Raw genomic sequence first — 14,118 nt, 5'->3', positions numbered from 1 at the left:
ATTTTCAGATTTTTCTTACTTATTTTGCTATAAAGGGAATAAAATTTGCTATAAGAGCTTCATTATACAAAATTTCAAGTTTCTAGGACAGCCGAAAGTACCCTATAACTTTTTTGAGTTTAGGGTTTTAATTTCAACTCGATAATACTCCGCACGTTTACGGGATAAAGGGTCTTGACAGACAGACGACGGACGGACAGCAAAGTCATCCTATAAGAGTTCCATTTTTTCCTTTTGAGGTACGGAACCCTAAAAACATTTGTTCCGGCTCTTTTCAAATTTCGTCATTTTTCATACCTACTTGAAAATATGGGGATGAAAGTTCGTAAGGAATTCCAAACAAATTTACTATAAGTATAGAAATATGTGTAGCAATGCTTAGTAAGAATGCCGTCTTAATTATAATCCTACCCTCCTAACTTACAATACAGGACGTAAGATGTCAAGAGCTCACTATGAAGAATTAGTCCTTTTGTGTTGGCAGGGTAGAATACTTATGTTTTACCAAATAATGGAAGAACAAAAAAAATTAGTTTAGATATAAAGCAATGTATTAAAATAGGTTATTTTCAGTAAACCGTAGAAGTTTCTATGTGCTATTATTGGCAGAATAGGTACCCTAAATAAATTAAATACTTTCCAAAGTTATTATTCCACGCGGACGAAGTCGCGGGCAAAAGCTAGTACATATATAATTTATAACTTAGCTCAAATACTTTTTCTATAAGCTTAAAATATATTTACTATAGTTGTTGCTATATACTTATGTTTGTCTATGTGGTCATTACGATCACGATTACTCGTCCAATAAAGATAGTGCGTCATTCCTATTTGTTTACGTCCCACAGCAAGTTATTAAATTCAAGTTATTACTTAAATGTTGATGTAGTTCTTTTAATAACACAGCGCTACTACATTTTGCCGCGTCGGACTTTGCTGCGTAATATTAATCGTCAAGTCATTTACACAAAATATTCAACTTCGTTCTGGTAAGTACAGACAGAAAGCACTCGAGAACATAATTTACGTATATGTAATGTAATGTAACTATGGCTACTATATTTCAAGAAATCATAATTTGTTGCGAAAAACAAATAGGTGCCTCTACGCTGAATTCTTTGGTATGTACATTTATGTTTGCCAAAGCGTAGACGGATAAAGGTAGTATTGCCTCACTTTTCTTGGATCTTCTAAAGGACATTGAAGTTTGCTTCATCGCCAATAATATGCAATGTGTGAATTAAATACCTGAAAATCTGAAAGTATTGTGCTCAGAAGCGAGAATATAATCAATTATACAACCTTTTAAAAGTTAAAGTCAAAAAATGTATAACAAAAAAAATTTATAACAAAAATTGAACCGACTACAATAAACCATGGAAATAATTTTCTACCAGTCCGAAGTCGGTCGGTGCCTCGGCATCAGCCAGCAGGAGTGGACCTATAGTCATCTACCTCACCTACGCACTTTATATTGGGCTTCAATCACTCCTGCTGGCTCGTGCTGAGCCACCGACTTCAACTTGAAATGCAACCCGTGAAGTACTTATTATTGAGTAGTAGCTCTGTTGGTCAAATATGGTCTTCATCATCAGTTCCACTTCAAATGCACGAGTTACTGCTAAATATATCCAAATCACCATAGGTGTCCGTACAATTTTTTTAAGAGTTCCCTCGATTTCATTAAGATCCGATCACCAGATCCTAATTTGGTGCTTATGGGACCTAATTGAAGGCATTCCTAGAAGAATGAAAAAAAAAATTCAAATCGGTTCATAAATGACGGAGTTCTGATTCTGAGGTAACAAACATAAAAAAAAAATACAACCGAATAGATAACCTCCTCCTTTTTTTGAAGTCGGTTAAAAATATCCTCATTAAATTTAGGCTAACTGCTATAACAAACACTCAAGGATGAAAAAAACTTATGTTCAGAAGAAACCGGCAAAAACTCAACAGATATTTTTTTCCACAATTTAAATTTACCGGACTTATTTCCAAACATTTCTGTCCATGATATAAGCACTAATTTTATGCCATAGATATTAATGTCTTCTTGACAATGGATTTGAATTTTATATGTATTTGTTTAAGCCGGTTGTTTTTTTAAATCCTTTTTTATTGTGATCAGTCTGAAAGTTACAAATGATACATGCTCCAATGTCGTGGATTGGTTGAAGGCACGTTAAGATAGTTAATAATGACCATTTATTTATTATATACATAACTTAAAGAATTTGTAAAAATATGCATTGAACTAAATTAAAATAATTAGTGAAAATTTCATTAAATTACTCGTACGTATTAAAGTACCTATGTTTTTTTTTACTTTTTTACGGAGCTTAGACTAAAACTTAATAATGCAGCATATTGCATTCGCCAGTTAAATGTTTTAGCGAGGTAGCATACTAATTAGATAATTTAATACTGGTTGTTTTTCTGTCAGTTTGAATTTCTTGTAAAAATCGCGAAGGGCAGCTAACAAGAACAAATTACGAGTTTCGAATTAGAAGTCAAGTAGAATAATAGTATAATATCCTTAGAATTACCGATTTAGCAAAACATGCAATAGTAGATTGTACAACGAGAGCATAGAACGAGCCATTTTACCCGTTCATTCATACAGCCGGATAGACACGTCGAGGGGAAAATAGGCGTAATGCTCGAGTTTTACACTGCTTTACACTTCGTTGGCGAGGAAATGAAATAACAACAGTGTAAAACAATTGTTCACTTACTATGTACTTACCTTTTATTGTTCACGCATTACTATTATAATTATACATTTTTAGTTTTATTGATCTATTTTGATTGATTTTTAGTTTTATATGAAGTAAAAATGTAGAAACTTCTTTGTTTGTGGCTGTTTACACCTGATTGCCTTGGTCTTAGACGAAGATTACTTACACTTTATGCACTAGAGTATAAATAGTTATTTGTGCAACAAGTAAGCAAAGTTGTTTTTTGTTTCGAGTGTTGATTTTGAATCCCGAGTAAGCGAATTTTGCTCACTGATTTCTCATAGCAAAACCTGCCTGTTTGAGGTGCTGAGGTGAAAAAGTCATTTTATGTCGCCTAGACCCAGTATAAACACGAACTTTACGAGCATGAGAAGTGAAAATATTTTTTTAATAATTAAGGTATATGATAATAAGCTTCAAATGCAAAAAAAGGCTATTGGAGTGTCTGGGGTTTTCAATATTATATTAATTAACAATGTAAATATACTGAGCGGCAAAAAATATAGCCCTAAAAGGTATGCAGTAATAGGTAGGTAGGTAATTTTGTATGTAGTGGGCCAATTTTGTGTTGATGAGTAATGGGGTCAAAAGTTTTACAATTGTACCGCCAGTTGCCATTCTATTCGACGTGTACGTTACCTAAAAGTAGCATTACACTAGTACTTATTAGAAATTTAAACCATAAACACATTTTCCATCTAGCTCTAACCTATTAGGCCTGGAAGATTGTTTCTATTATGACTAGCTACGCAAAGAGGTAAATAATTTGTTCGTGACTCCGAGATAAATGAAATCATTTGCAGATCTGGTTTCAATAAAATAATTTAAAATGATACAGATGCATAATTCAATTTACGTGCAGTGAGTCCACGCTACACGTGGAAAAAAGCAATGTTCAACGTACAGTCGTTCCTAATTAATAATAAATTTTATGAAAACTGAGCAAAAAATAACACATAGGACAATTATGAGTATTTCAATTATTGTTGGCCTATTTTGGAAGTGGTTTTTGAATAGTGAGAATAGACAGAGAAAGCTTAATTAAAACGTGAGATATGCAATGAGCCAGTAATTTTTACAATTGAGGAGCGTTTTCAAACAGATTTGACTCCTTTTCTCCCTTTCTATTCAAACTGTTTTTCGAGCTGAAATTCGGCATACTTATGTATGGTCGCGATCGTTCGTTTGCGACCCATTTCGTGAAAAAGTCCGGTGAATTGTCATACAAAATGACAGATATTAGATCTTAAGTGGGACCCAAATTAACGATCGTGACTGTATGTCTAGGGACAATCCGGTAGTGTCATTCTGCTGGTGGTTCGGCCAGGATCGTCTCCGCAGGAGCAGGATGGAATACTTCAACGGTCAGTTGCAAGTCTAGTTAATAAAAAGTTATCATCATCCCAGCGAATATAAGTTCCACAGCTGAGCACAGGCCTCCTTCCAGAATGAGAGCGCTTGGGTCGATTAAACTACAGCTATTAAAAAAATACAGTATATTAAAAAAAGTAGTTGTCAAAAAAAACCTTCTATTTATTATTTTATTTTTCAAAAGTAACATTTGATTTGTTGGATTGCGTTAAGTGGCCATTTGTTTTCTATTTTTAACCCCCGACACAAAAAGAGGGGTGTTATAAGTTTGACCGCTATGTGTGTCTGTGTGTGTGTCTGTCTGCCGGTCTGTGGCACCGTAACTCTTAAACGGGTGGACCGATTTTTTTTTAATTGAAAGCAGGCAAAGAGAGAGAGAGAGAAACATTTATTTACACATATTCGATATACATAAAAATACTTAGATGGAAAGAATAAAAATAACATCGAATAGTATAAAGTGGGCCCCGCAGCATAATGTTACGACAAGCCGCAACACTGTTTTTCAGTGGGACCCATTACTCAGTTCTACATGATGAAAAATGTTCAATAAAATGAAAAGCGATACGCAAACGTCATAATAAATATTATTGTTACAAAAAAAATTTTTTTTTTTGGAAAATAATGTGTGAAATACAATTAGGAGCACGGTAGATAATCATAAAAATAAATTTTAAATTATAACGCATATAAAATGAGGTTTTAAAGTATTAATAATTGCGCTGCGACTATACATAATAAGCATCCTACAATGTCTATAGAAGTATTCAATAAATTGTTTATTACAACAAACTACTTAGTAATCGTAACGCTAATTAACAGGTATGTTCTACACTTAACATTGAACAGAAAAAGAGCGAACAAAGAACACATTTGTTTTTCATGGTATTTTATATATACGAACAACGAAGCTTTTTTGTGGATCAGCAATTTTCGGATTTTTTGACAATTCTGCTGTGAAGCCTTAGGTAGGTACTTCTAACGAAAATTCATAATTATATATCAACAGGAGGCATCTATTAGGTTTTGATTCCCACAGATTTTGAACGAAAATATACTTCAGAATGTTGTATTTTTTACAACGGAGTGATCCTGTAAGAGAGGAAGCGCCTAAAAGTATTAATCTTTACTTTAAATATTTAATCTTGCAATTAATAATTCTAAACTTATTTGCTATTTTGAAAATTCATAATGGCAAATTCTTAATTAGAAGTTTTCCTTAATTTTGTAAATGTTAATTTATACGTGTGCATAGTTTTCTTACTTTTAAGACAATATTGTGTATACAATTACACGGCGTCATGATCTAACCATTATTTTTCTGTAACACCTTAAGTACATAACTTTACAATGGAAATAAATAAATAAGTCAGATTCACCCATTCTAGGAATTCTCATCGCTGCAGTTTGTTCTAATTAGTAGCTTTTTTGAGGTCGCTGCCAGCATTGATTTAAAACAAATATATTTACATGGGTTACTTACTACCCAACTTACTACCCAAAAGAAAATAGTATAAAGAAAATATAAAGTCAAAGTCAATCAATAGAACATAGGTAACATAATACAAATACTTTTTACATAATTCAGTTCAATGTATTCAGATAAAAACGCAAACGTATTTTTGATTTAATTTTGACATGGTCCTTTTGTTGTTTTGACGAAGAAATTCAACCGCCGACCTCGAAAAAAAGTTGGCATAAGTATATATTTTTGATTTTTTAGTTATAGTTTTGACTTAGGTTTAGAGAACCCCTTTAAGTTATAGTTTTAAAAGTCAGTTTTTTTATTTGTTATTCAGAAAAAAAAAATTGAAACGAAATTAATTTGTTATTTTTCAATTTCTATTTACTATAATAACGGTTAACGAGGTTTACTCTCGTCTCGAGTATCCTTGGTTTCATAGTTGTAATTCGTATCATTCATAAAATAAAACGTTCTATTCTATTCCATTCTGATCACAACCTTATAAGTCAATATAAAATCATGTTTATTCATACATGCATCAACTATTCTTATTATCATGGGAAGGGCAATGACCTTTAATCCAGTAATTTAATATGTTTAACCCTGAATTATAAAGCCTTCAGGCGTCAATTTCTAAGCTTTCAAATGATTTATTAGCTATTTAATCACATTTTTGAATCATCTAAATCAGTAGTTCCCAAACTTATTTTTCTCGTGGACCACTTTCAAAATTTTACTGATTTCGGTGGACCCCCTGCTGCTACATTTCTACCACATTCTTAAAGTCGCCAAAAAATAAAAATTGTGTCGCTTCTGAGTTCTGTCCAGTCGCTTGCCTTATTAAAATATTATTGCTTAGTTAGGTACTTAAAACAATGTAGGTAGGCCCTTATAAAAACTATGCTTACATTTTGGCTCTTTACTATCAAAAGCAGATAAATTTTCGTGGACCCCCATTAACATCTTATGGACCCCCATTTTTTGTTCACGCCTACGTAGACCCCCAGCAAGTCTCCCGTGGACCCCTGGGGGTCCACCTGGACCACTTTGGGAATCACTGATCTAAATCAAAATCCATTCTTTTCAGCAGTAGAACTCTTATTTATCTCAAAACTATAATTTGCCCGGAGTGTCGAAATACAGCTAGAGCTTATAAATACCTACCTATAATGTATTTGTTTCAGTATCACTTTTTTAGAAGTTAAAATATTTGGCGTCAAATTGATGTTCTCTTTTAGCTGCTTTATAGGGTTCCGTATTCCTAAGAAAAAACCTTAGTCTCGTTGTATTTTCGACGGCCTCACACTACAGCGTACTCACAGCGTACGGGTGAAATACCGGGTATTGATAGACAGGTCTTTCAAAGATATTGCAAGATTGCCATGATCAACAGGAATCCGTTTGTGGCTTTAAAGTGCTCATTTTTGCTTTATATTAATACGGACTCCCACACTTAGTTCTCGTTAGTTCTTCTTAGGCTCGACGCGTACTTAGTCGATTTCTGAGCGATATGGAATCCCACCGACAGTTCAACAATTTTTTCTCAAAAAATGTCCGTAAAAGTTGTCATTATTCTTTACATATCAGAAGGTGAAGTGCATAGTTTATGGTCAGCGAAAAATTAAAAAGTTAAAAAGATTGCAGGCGCGCTAGGTCGACAATATAATGAATTAGCGCGCCTGCAATCAGTCACTTTTTTTTTAAATTAAAAAGGCCATGGAAATGTTGGCACAAGTCGTATACAGCCAAGTCTAATGGCCGGTATCAAATATTTTGTTGGAACTCCGGACTTTTCTATTGGGTCTGAAATATCTTGTGGTGTTTTCGGTGGAAAAATACACCTGCAGTTTATTTTTAATGAAAAAAGGCGGGAATTTTGAGAAAAAGTTTATTCTATTTCAGAATTATTCACCATTTTTGAGAGAAGCTTTATATTAGTCTCGGCTGGAATAGCAATTGCTGGCTTCGTATTAGTTAAACGGACTCGCACGGACTCGCAAGCTCGTCCGTTTAATACTCATACTCAGCCAGCAATTGCCTACTTCCAGGCCACGACAATAATCTACTATTACACTGACCTCAAACCCCCTCCGCCTTCCCAGATCTCAGTCTTGTTTGGAAAAAGTCGTGGAAATTTTTAGTCGTCAATGGTATGCAAAACGTATGTTTTTCGTTAAAGTATAGTTTTTTGATATAGACACTATATCTGTATAATGTATCTGCGCCTCGGTTTGTTGTAAACATCTATTTATTCTCAGTCGTGTAAAAATAAACGTGATTGGTGGCAGAATTTACCAAAGTTACTAAAAACAGAACATTCCGGTTTGGGTCCGACTGTTAAGTACATTAAGTCCGATGTATAAAAAGTGGACAAGTGCGTGTTACACTCGCGAGAAGGTTCCGTACTTTCCTAGACGTTACAGAAATTTCCGATTGTGTGTTAATTTAAATATACTTACCACCATCATCATCATCCCGGCCTATTTACAACCCACTGCTGGGCACAGGCCTTCTCTTGCTTCGTAGGTTTTTCCAGGTTTTCTCATGATGTTTGTTTTGTGAAATATAGTTTCGCACGTGAATTCTAAAAAACTCAGGAGGTGCGAGCCTGCGTTTTAGTTTGAACCCACGATTCTCTGCTTGACAGGCCATAGGCCAAACCACTAGGCCGCCGTACCATACCATAAAATACCAAAGACGTCTTAATATATGTTTTCCTGTAATCTATTATACTATATTTTATAAACATTTTTTTTATTATTTTTTTATTTTAAGCCCAGTAATTTCGGAGATGAGGGTAACTTCAAGTGTTTATTTTAAAATAAAAAAAGTAACTTCTCATAACGAGCCCTTTAATTTGATATTTCACACGATTATAGTTCTCAAGCAATCTTATAAGGGTTCATTTTTCCTTTTGAAAGGTAAAAGGTATCGCTTATGAAATTGCACATGGCGTCATTTCATGATGTGCCTAAGAATTTCGTGATCTGGCGGATTTTACGATCGGCCGCCGAAGATTTTCACCCACGAAATAATTTTTTTTTTTCAATTTGATGAACTGAGCGGAGCCGTCTGCCGAAGTTAATGGAAATAAAAAAAACAAGCTGTATTAGTGCAGTTTCTGCATATATATGAGATGGAAATGTCCCAACATGGGAAAATATTTTCGACAAGCAATGTTGATAATTAATGGGCATGAGTCGAAATTCGTTTTACATTCGGTATCGGTATAACCGAGTTTCGGCAACTTGAGCCGAACTTCGGTTTAAATGCCGAACATTCGGCACTAAAAAAAGGAGCTACTCATTGTACCTACTATTTCGACTGAAATTAATAGAAAGCATGACTGTCATATCAGTAAAATATGCAACAAAAATTAAATTAAACTTTATACTGTATTTTTTAAGTATTTTATTTGTAACTAGCCGTTCGCGACTGTCCGCGTAGTATTCCTTTATCGCTATCCCGAGGGAAATATGACATTTAAGGGATAAGTTCGCCTTTGTACATCTCTTTCTCTTGTTAATTGTAATTTTCATATGTTTTATGTACAATAAAGAGTTACAACAACAACAACATTTTCCGCGATAAAAGTTATCCTATGCCCTTCCTGGGGACTCAAACTATCTGTATAAGTACCGCATTTCATTAAGGTAAATCGGATCAGCGGTTTATAGAAGAAGATCCGTTTAAGAACGACCTTCACCGATCTGGTGGATGAAACGTATTTTACATTAAATTTAGGGGCTGTTTCACCATCCATTGATTAGTGTTAACTGGCGGTTAGGTGTGATGCCGTCTCTATTTGTTTTGTACGAATAGACGGAGACGGCATCACATTTAACCGTCGGTTAACGCTAATCAATAGATGGTGAAACAGCCCCTTAATATGTCAATAAATATATTGCATATGGGTTGTCTAAAAAATTTCAGTCCAGGATATCATTAATTATTCATTAAAAGATTGTTACTCAATCATGTCTAATAGTCTAAGATCCGTTTAAAAGAACGACCTTCACCGAGCTGGTTAATGGATGAGTCGTATTTTATAATTTAATATGTCAATAAATATATTGCATATGGGTTGTCTAAAAAATTTCAGTCCAGGATATGATTAATTAATAATTTAAAAAAAAACGGTTTGGTTAATAGACAAATTCCATACCAATCGAAAGTATGAAATCCATAGCATATGCAAACGTTAGGTTGCCTATTTTTATCAGTCACAACTCTCGGGTAGGCAGGTATAAACAGGTAAATCGATACTAGTAACTTGCACCGGTCTGGCTAATGAATGAAAGTTAAATGAAAATAAAGATTATTTCATTACGAGAACGGTGGTATAGGGTTGTCTGCGAAAATCAGTCCTGAATTCCGGTTGTCGAATTTTAAAAAGTGAAATATTTCTGCGAGTGAATATGTGCAACTGAGAGGTCCCAACCAACCATCCCATGCGATAGAAGAGGATACAGCAAAGCAGCTGTTTGTGGTCCGTCCATTTAAATAAAGAGAGTGCGCATATGCTATTTGTTCTTGAAAATTAAAAGTATGGCGATAGACTCGTATATGCTGTGCATCATTTTGTTTTAGGTTCACATTTTTCAAAAACTAAATACTGAGAAACTTTAAGTATGTATTTTTAATTATAAAGGGTGTATTCAATAGTCAAATTTAACAATCACTTCTTAGTTATCGACTCATATTTAAAATTTACTAAAGGCAGGTTATTGAACGCAAGTACGGCCGATGTTCGTATTCGGTTCAAATCACATTCGGCCCATCTCTAATAAATAAAGCAAAAACTTGAAGAGGTTTTTTTTCGTGCGTAAACTTATATATACTTATATGTATTAGAGAAGGTAATCCTTAGTTTTTGCGCATGATACTTCATTAGAGTCATTTGTTGTGCTGACTTACTGTTTTTATTATTTTTTATAAATAAATTAAAGGCAAGTGACGGGTGGATATGCCGGATTTTCCTCTCCAAGAGAATAAAAATACGCATGAAAGTTTTTATAGTAAAAAGTTTTAAACTGTTTAAGAAATTGTTTTCAACTTCCCATTTATATTCAGTATCCTTGTGTTCAAATTTATTCCGTCTGATTTAATGAATGTAAATTTTCTACAAACTTAAACTAAAAATAAGTTTATGTTCAATTTCATCTTTAACAGTCCAATGAGGCGCACTAGTGCCTTAACAAGTGCCTCATGGCAATGACACATCTTAATACGAAACTTTATGAGCGTTTAATGTCATTACTACAATAGGAACATGTGGAAAGAAGGCTGGAACATTGCTTCGGGATTGTGAACCTGTTCATACATTTTTTTTTGTTTGATTATACTTGTATTTCATCAAACCTTCATTTCCGTACCAAATTTAAAGTCAATGCCAATAACCATTGAGGTGTCCCATCCCGAGAGGAGACGAACCTGGCCCGACCACCAGATTTTCACTACCAGAATTAACCGGAAGTGAATCAAAATTAGCTTTCAAGATTTATTCCCTTGACTTGTCTAATTTCTTTTGCCTAATTTCAATTTGTCTAATCTAACAACTTTTACTATACTTAGTAAATTGTTTGTCTAAAGTCAATTTGTATTTTTTCATTATTTATAATTAATAATTTGTCGAATTTTCGTTTTTCCTAATGATCATTTTCATAACTCTTGTTTTGTCGAATATAATTTTATTTAAAACTCACTTTTTCGATTCTTATTTTAACTAGTCATTACTTAGCGGCTAATATTTATTTATTTGGTTATTCGGCTAATTAGCCGAACAGCGTTTTTACTAAGATTAGAACTGCGACCAGTAAGTAGTTTAGATTAGGTTGGAACTGCGACCACAACAGCCCCAGAACCGAACTTGTTAGATTTAAATTGTTCATCTAAAACAATAATTATGTCAGTCAAACAGTATACGAAATAAGTTTATACAAAATTAAAATTAGGTCATTTAAAATGAGGCGAAGCGAACATAGGCAAAAAGTTGTTAGGCCAAACAAGGTACAACCGTGACAGGGGTTGTGTCAAAGTAATATTGATGCGCCGCGCGTTTTGTTCCTCCAGCTAGTCTAGTGCCGTAAGGTACGAGTATGTACATAGATGTCAATGGTTAGATGCCAAGAAATTCTTTTTCATACCGACAGCTCGAAGCCACATCTCTCGAACAACGGATAACTGATGGGCGAGAAGGGTTCTCGAGTAGCGACCACGAACTGGAAGGCGAAGCGTTGGCAGGCCTCCCACTAGGTGGACTATCGACAGAGTTGTGCGCAACTGATGTTATTTTTATTTATACATTGTTGTTTATTGTCGCGCTCTAAAGGAGAAGTCTTTGTTCAACAGTTTGTTGGACGTTGAACAGTGAAGTTTGTATTTATACCTAAGGAAGTGAATTACCATAGTCAGTGTTACACCCACGATGGCTCACACCTAGTCATAATTCTTCGTCAGAGAGCAAATAATTAAGAAACATAAACGAAAGCCAAATGGCACCAAACTGTAAATCCACCGACTGTAACACTTCCGAAAGCGGTTTCAACCGTTTATTAGAAGTAGAATCTAACAGGCTGTAATTCGGAGTCGGACATCCGACAGTGTCGTGTGCCCGTCGTGGGCCGTCGTGCCCGGTCGGCCAGTTATCAAATACTTGTCGGTAATCTGCGATTAAACACGTTTGTTTTATTAGAGTATCGATGCTCGAGTCCTTATCTCGTGGTGCATGACGTCAGGGGCAGACTCGATATATACGGCGGGCGGAGGCGCGCGCGCACATTATTAGTCCACAATAGACCCGCACAACCGCCCGCGCTCGCAGTTCGCGCCGTTACAGATCTAGATCGCTACGGTCGGTGCTTTATCCATAAAGCTTTTACAAATTGAATTATTGTACCAGTGCCTTGAGTGAACATTTCTGTGCTGGAGATACTGGAACGCAGGTAAGATTTTGAACTGCACTTTAAATACGATCTATTTACATACCTTATTAAGATTTTATTTGCTAACTGTACCTAAATCCTATTCGTTCGTCGGCTGCTTAATAAATTCCTTCGATAATGAACATAATATTTCAATCAATATCAAATTTAAAGTAGATTTTGAATCATATTGGTGATATAATGTTAATAGACTAGTTATTAATATAGTTTATCATAAAATAATTTACATTTTAATGCGATTATAAGATGATGATATAGGTATCTATATACTTTTCATTGCAACCTTCATACATGGTGAAAGGGTTTTTATGACGCCCAATTATCTTTAAAACAGATTAAGACAAATATTAATGCGGAAGTGTGCAAAAAAGCTTAACATTGAACTGAATTTCTTGCCTTTATAAAAATATTCTGACTATAATTTTTATCAAACACTGAAATACTCTTGAAATACTCAATATGGCACTATTTATTGTCAACTGTGCGACGAATGATCACTTACAATAGTCTCAGCGGCTTAGTTTCACTACAACGACAAAGCTATAGTAAAATGAGGTCTAGCTAACTCAAGATAGCGCTGTATTTTCAGTAAGATTAGACAATGTTAGTCGTAACAATAAGTGGATAAAATCATATTTACACGCTTAAGAAGGTAAAGCTTGCTTTAATTCCTCCTCGCTGTATCTTACTTATGGTGGTGACTGATAACATGAGATGTAATTTATTTTAATTGAAGTTAATAGCAAGCAATTTTAGCTTCTAAAAGCCAGCTCTCAAAGACCGTATTACATTAAAAAACATGGCGTGACGCATTGACATTGAAATAATTAACCGAATCCGTCTGACTATTTGAACACAAAGGGTCAAGTTGGGTGTAAAATGTCATTATTAATAAGTAGGTAGGTACACCTTTTTTATTGACAGTCCTTAATTATTGCAATTTCATTCAAGCTCTACTACATGCATCCAAATTCTATATTAATCGGACCATTGGAAACGATAAAAGATAGAGTTGCACGATTTGTTTACATTGCACTGTTATGCTTCATTAGTTTGTTAGTAGGTGAAGCCCATAGAAGTAAAAGACATGCAATGCCAGGAGGTTATTTGCCCGGCGACGGTGTTTCTATTCGCGGTACTAAAACTAGCTATTCCTCTTTTGACCCCCGAGTCCGATACATTATAATATTAATTATCAGGATCATAAAGATTAATTGTCAGAATCGATGAACTTGACAGGTACACGGAAAACGCAAAGAACTATGAACAGCATTGATATTAATTGTCTATTGTAGATTGCATATGAAGAGACGCGTTTATCAATACTTGACTACTCACCGGCTAAATATGAACACGACAACACTCAAGGTGCGTGCCTAAGCCATTCTAGAGAATGACAGAAAAACGTTCTAAAGTTGAGCGTTTTTCTGTAAACGGGAAAGATATTGCCGCTTTGTTAGGAGACCTTAGCTTAGCATATTTTATGCTACACCTACATTAAGTGCGGGCTGACAATACCGTAGCAAATCGTAAGTGCAGGTTCTATGTGAAAGTCAAAATTGCAGCTGGCTGTAAGATGGACTTGGACCACATGTTT

The 14,118-nt window shown here is 34.7% G+C and overlaps 1 protein-coding gene across 2 annotated transcripts in view; it reads left to right on the top strand.

Moving 5' to 3' along the window:
• Positions 1 to 14,118, top strand: part of LOC141433424 (very long chain fatty acid elongase 7-like) — a 64,460-nt gene that overhangs the window by 12,551 nt on the left and 37,791 nt on the right. The window contains exon 1 of one of the 2 annotated variants that reach the window (XM_074095457.1): positions 12,353 to 12,521. The exons of the other annotated variant lie outside the window; for it this stretch is intronic. The gene's annotated coding sequence lies outside the window, so the exon portion shown is untranslated. Of the gene's footprint in view, positions 1 to 12,352; positions 12,522 to 14,118 lie in introns of those variants that run through there. 2 annotated transcript variants of the gene reach the window in all.

This window comes from Choristoneura fumiferana, chromosome 12 (genome assembly GCF_025370935.1).
Source record: "Choristoneura fumiferana chromosome 12, NRCan_CFum_1, whole genome shotgun sequence".
Classification (NCBI taxonomy): Eukaryota; Metazoa; Arthropoda; class Insecta; order Lepidoptera; family Tortricidae; genus Choristoneura; species Choristoneura fumiferana.
The sequence above is the reverse complement of the archived record's forward strand: the minus strand, read 5'-3'. Positions and strand labels throughout refer to the sequence as shown.